Here is a 6,000-nt window from a genome sequence, read left to right on the forward strand (position 1 = left end):
CTAGTTTTTAACGTGATCCAAATATTTCATAATATAATAAGTTTTTGATCTGGGAGCATCAACAATGTGTCTCAAAGGGGTGGGGTTAGTTAAACTTTTATGCATTTTTTGGGATTCTAAATATCCAAGCTATAATGGGTTGTCATTAAACATGAAATCATATTCATTTTTATTCATCTGTCCTTGAAGTACCATATCTCATAATAATTCATCTATTTTACTAAAAGCAGTGAAGACTTCACTACGAGATGTATAACAATATTCCTCTCCTGCTAATAATACATTCATTCTCTTCAGATATTCACTTTCTTCCATTATGACAAGTCCACCCCCCTTGTCGGGTTTCATGACCCTTAAAGCTTCATCAGTGCATATTTCTTTGAAACAAACGCATGGTGATAAGTGCTTTCAACATGTTCAAAAAAGCAAGTCTTGTGTGATGGAATTATTGAGGGAATCAATGTCTCTGGAAACTTCTCAATTAAAGCATTATTATGTTTGATAATGATCCTTATTATGTCACTGCCTGCTTTATCAAACACAGTTGATACTTCCTAATGAAAATCTGTTCCCACCTGCATTCCATTCAGAAACTTCCAAAAACTAAGACCTTTTGGCATAACAGTTTTGTCCATATTCTTTTGCAAATAACTGTTTTCCAGTTGCAAAATTTTGAATAATAAGAGTTTTTTTCTCAAAGGCACTCATTTGATTCTTCATAGAAGCCCTCTTTCGATTGTTATCACAAGAATTATTGAACTGAGAATGGAAATCAAATCTATTACTTTTCTAAACATCAAAATCAAAAGTATGGTATTCATTTTGCTGGAAAGCTGCTCCTGTCTGATGATTAATCACTGGTGTAGCTTGAGTTAAAGGTAAGCCAAGAGTTTCACTAGTGGACAGCATACTCCTTTCATCCATAGAATGCACATTAATGTTGGGTGCACTCACCTTGAAATATTGATTTTAAGACAATCCTGACTGTTAAACTTGTAGTTCTCTGCTGTATGCAAAAACATAGACATCATGACTTATAAAATGGTAACTCTACAGGAAAACTTACAAACTGCATGACCTGTGGCACAGACAAAACTGCACTTGAGTAATAATCCAGACATTCTATTAAAACCACAGATTGTAAAACAATGTCAAATGCTTTTGTTCCAATTATTTAAAGAACTTCTTCAGAACAAATAACAATGATTTTAAAGGTGTTAGTTTTTTTTAACATAAGGACACAAAAGCCACATTTAAATTGATTTATTAGAGGTAGTGCTTGTGTGAGCAGTATTTAATTTGTTTAAATGCGTATTTTGTGAAGCACTGGAAACATGAACCACAAAGCATTATAGAGAATGATGAAGTGTACATCACATGGGATCACCAAATTACTAACACTTCAAAATATAGATGTGAGGAAAAAACAGATAAAGTAGTCCATGAAAAAAAAGACAAAAGTGGCATTGATCATTGAAATTATTACACCTAATGATTACACTGTCTTATGTACAGCGATGCACAAAGTCATAAAATAACAGGCTTTGCAGGCAGAAAGGAGAGCAACATAGAAGAAAGCTACCCAGACAGTTCTTACAGTAGTAGGAGCAATGGGTCTAATAAAAAAAGAATCTACATTTGTACATAAATATGCTGCTAGTATGTGTTACTCCATATGAATTGCAGGAGTCAGTTTTGGATACATTGCAAGTGCTGCTAAGAGTGCTTTTGACTATCATTAATGACTGAAACAATGCCAATTTCATGAACTTTAATTATATCCTGACTTAGGAATGTGGCCCTTTCCCATCATGGTATTACAATCCCAACACACTTTGAGAAATTACACTGAGAGAGATTATGTCTGCGTCTACCAGATATCTGCAAAAAAATAAAACATGTACATATCAGATATATAAACCTGTTACACCTATTCCCAGATCCTGGTCAGCAGTGTGAGACGTGTTGCTTCTCTACTTATACATTCTACTGCAATCCAAGAAAAATCATGTCAATGTAAAAAATGCACAGCCACCTCTTACATATACTCATAATAAGCACACATGACAATTAACAGGTGCTGCATATGTAAGTACATCAAAATAAAAATAGAATGCACCACACACACTCACCAATATACAGCTTAGGATATGTCATAGATCCAGATGTGTTTTGAACCCAGGTCTGTGAGACTGTTCACAGTGTATTAGACACTACATTACCACTACACCACCACTGCTGGTGGGTGAATTCACACCTAACTTCACCTGCAGAGAAAAAATATCCCTACCATGTCACCTACACTCAACTGGCATATAGAACAGACATTAATACAGTAAGTCACATAGAACTACAGACCTGTTTAATGTGTTGAGCATATATATGAATAATGTGAACCTGAAAGTTAATTATGTGTGGAATACATCCCATCAGTATATATCTAACAAATGTATACCTCCTTCTTAAATGTGATGTTTCAATATAACCACATTAAGAGGGATATAGGCTGACACTGCTGATGTCATTGAAGTTCCCAGAGACAGCCAAGGGACCATCAAATATTATGCTTCAATATCACTCAGTAGACACAAACCACTCCTCATGTATATGGCCTTGCCAACAGTCCAGTAGCCCATCATCAATAGTGCTATGGACTAATAGATGGACCTGCAGTCCTGGCAGATGTGGTCAAAATCCAACCATATCCAGAGTAGACTGAGGAATGATGGACATCTGTTGATACACCTGCATATGGTAGGAAACCAACCTGTGCCCTTTATCTCAATACATGTATATTTACTGATGACTTAAGTGTCACCCTTGTGTATTATGACATAAAATGGTACACACAGGGTAATATGGCTGTCTCTGAACATGGATAGGCTCGATTTGTGAATACAGAAACATAAGCAGCTCACCTACTGAAAGCTTATCTATTGCATGTGCAGGGTCAGGTAAGTATACCTAAGGTTTACTACTGAAATTTCGAATCAGCTTTGGTCGACTGTGGAAAATGTTGACCTGAAATGCTGAATACAAAATTTCAAATAGGAAACCAAAGTGAAAATGAATACATCGACAACCGTGGTTTGATGTATTCGACATAGCAGGAGGTGACGTTACTCACCTCCTGCTATACACATTAACGTACTGTTGAACTCTACAGTCAATGGTACATAAATTATACTATTTTTCAAGGGGGCTATGCCCCCCTTGCACACCCCATGGGGCCTGCATCCTCCCTCCCCTCACACCCCCTGCACATTAAATATACCAACTCTGAGATCGCACTACAGTGAGGAAATGGGCTAATTCCCTGTTCCTCACTGAAGCGTGACCTCCCTTCGCATTCTCAGTATGCCACTTGTCAAAAGGTCAAGTGCACCATGCCCAGTAGTTGCCTGTGTACATGTACATGTACAACATGTGCTCGATGCCTCTACCAACTTCACTGCTTTAATTTTAAAATGTGATAATGCTATATTTCCAGATCATTCCTTTGCTACCTGGGAACTGAGTGGTACCCCAGTGAGCAATTATCTGAAGGCATTCAACAACTTCTTATTAACAGCTTTGAGGAAGATGAGACTGTGGTACATCAGAGCACTCAAATGGAAATGATGCATATCCTGGCTCTGTATGTTGAACATGTGGCAGGGATGTGGCCACACAACAGGAACTTCAAGTGGATAGACATTTAGAACCAGATTGCCAGGAAGCTTTGCAGATGGAATAGGATCTTTATTATCTTTTGTAATGATGTCATTATCCAGCCCATAATTAATTTAAGTATAAGTGCATAATACACATACAATGCTGCATTTATAATATTCTTTTCCTCTTTGTATCATCCCACAGGGGCAAAGGACTGAGGAAGAAACCATGCAATGCTCATAGAGCATATGCACCTACTAAAGAAGCACCGATGGAGGAGACATATAGCTTCTGTGTGTGTGGTTTGCCTCTGTGGTGTTCCTTCAGTTTTAGTTGGCTTTCAATGTTTCCATTTATGAATGTTTATACAGTTTTGTTCAGTAATTACAAATGTTTAAACATGCTTCCCATAATGCAACACCAAGTATAGCAAATATCTAAAATGCTTTTATTGTCATGTGTAATGCACGTGCTGATCTCATGCATATATTTTCCATCGTAGGTTATAGTGTGATGATTATTCTATTACTTATTATTGCAATGTCACATTTAATTTGTTGACACAACCAAAGTGAAAGTCATGTGTTATATGCCTTTCCTTGGAAAATAGCTTTGTCTGTGTTACATGTAAGTTGTGTTTGTTTGTTGACTTGTTAGCTGCTGCTAACATCAGTATTCACAGCTGTAGATGATATTGCTGATTTAGCAGCATAAATAGTAAACATCATATATGCATGTTAGCTGTACTTAGTTAACGTCATGGTGTGCATGTCTTGCCTATTCAGTTGTTGGAAGGGTGTCTGTCATTTTAACTTGTCAGGGAAGGTGGCAGAGATGTATCACTGTGTTGTTGGGATCTTCTCTTCTTGCACACATATGTAGGTGAAACTGTACATATGTTATTACACTTATCAGAATCACAAATGCATTTTGCAAATAACTGTCCCAAAGTGTAGTGTACTTCTATTGTGAGTCAATGCAGTATAGTCAGCCCTATAACATCTGACATGAGCATATGCTATTTTATGCTGCCAAAGATATATATATATATATATATATATATATATATATATAGAGAGAGAGAGAGAGAGAGAGAAAGAGAGAGTTGCCACCTTTTTCAAATGCCCAAAGTGGGACATTTTTTGTAGAAATAAGAAAATTTGTAGGGCAATACCTACTCATAGAGGACAGAACTTCACTTTTTTTGTCAAACAAAAAGCTTATTTTTGTAGCATTTGAGAGGCTTATGCTATTTCAAATAATAGTTATGTGTTTCAGATACAAAATAACTGTTTTATGCAACTATTAAAGAAAACATAAGAAATATATTTTATCTTAAAACCTCAGGACATCTGCCATTTTTAAGTTTTTTTGTAGGACACAACTGCAAACAGGGACATATGGTAACCATATATATATATATATATATATATATATATATATATATATATATATATACACACACACACACACATGCACACATGTGATGTGTAATGGGTGGGTGATAGCAGTATCATATAGTCATATATGTTATGTACATATAGCTGACCATAGTTATGGTGTATATTATGAGAACACTATGCTCTGACCAGTACATTTTACTTTAAATGTGATATTAAGATGCCTTAAGGATTTACATTAGCCAAAATGCAATGTTGTACTCAGAAGCACATCCCTGTACTCCAATTATAGGTTTACATGTGGAGGTTTGCTTAATAATATGCATTCAAACTGGGGGTAATCAATTTGTTTTACAAGTATTGTAGTATTAGCACCAAAAGTTATATGGGGATGGTATCATTCAAGCGGCAATATATGGAGGGAGCACTGATACATTTTCTGATGTGTGTCTCATGATATGCACAGTATGGCTTCCTGTTCTATATAAGTTATGGTGCTGAGTCCTTTCTTTGAACAGCAATCATGTGTGTCTTGTGTGAATGTGTGCCATGTCATTGAGATCCATGCACATGTTAGCCTATTACTACTCCTGCAGTAGCACAGAATTTTTCAGTCTGTAATGTTATTTGATATCATTGTGTTCCATTTTAGAGGTACAGTCACTCAGTAGTTATATACATTTGCAAAGATGCCAGCCTCTTAGGCCTTGTGCAGGGAATTTTCCATGCACACGTCTTTATTTAATACAAGTGATGTCAACAATGTGACAACCTCCCTTATAATATTGTTAGTTAACAAGACTATACCACATATATGCACATCACTGTGCTTGCACAATACACATTGGATATCAATGATTATTCTGATGCATGCGCATTTGCCATTTAACTATATAATTGACATGAGGCGGCTGCCATTGTTCTGCAATGTTTGCCTACTTTGGTT

The sequence above is a fragment of the Protopterus annectens genome, chromosome 10.part0, assembly GCF_019279795.1.
Source record: "Protopterus annectens isolate FY-2018-M chromosome 10.part0, PAN1.0, whole genome shotgun sequence".
Lineage (NCBI taxonomy): Eukaryota > Metazoa > Chordata > Ceratodontiformes > Protopteridae > Protopterus > Protopterus annectens.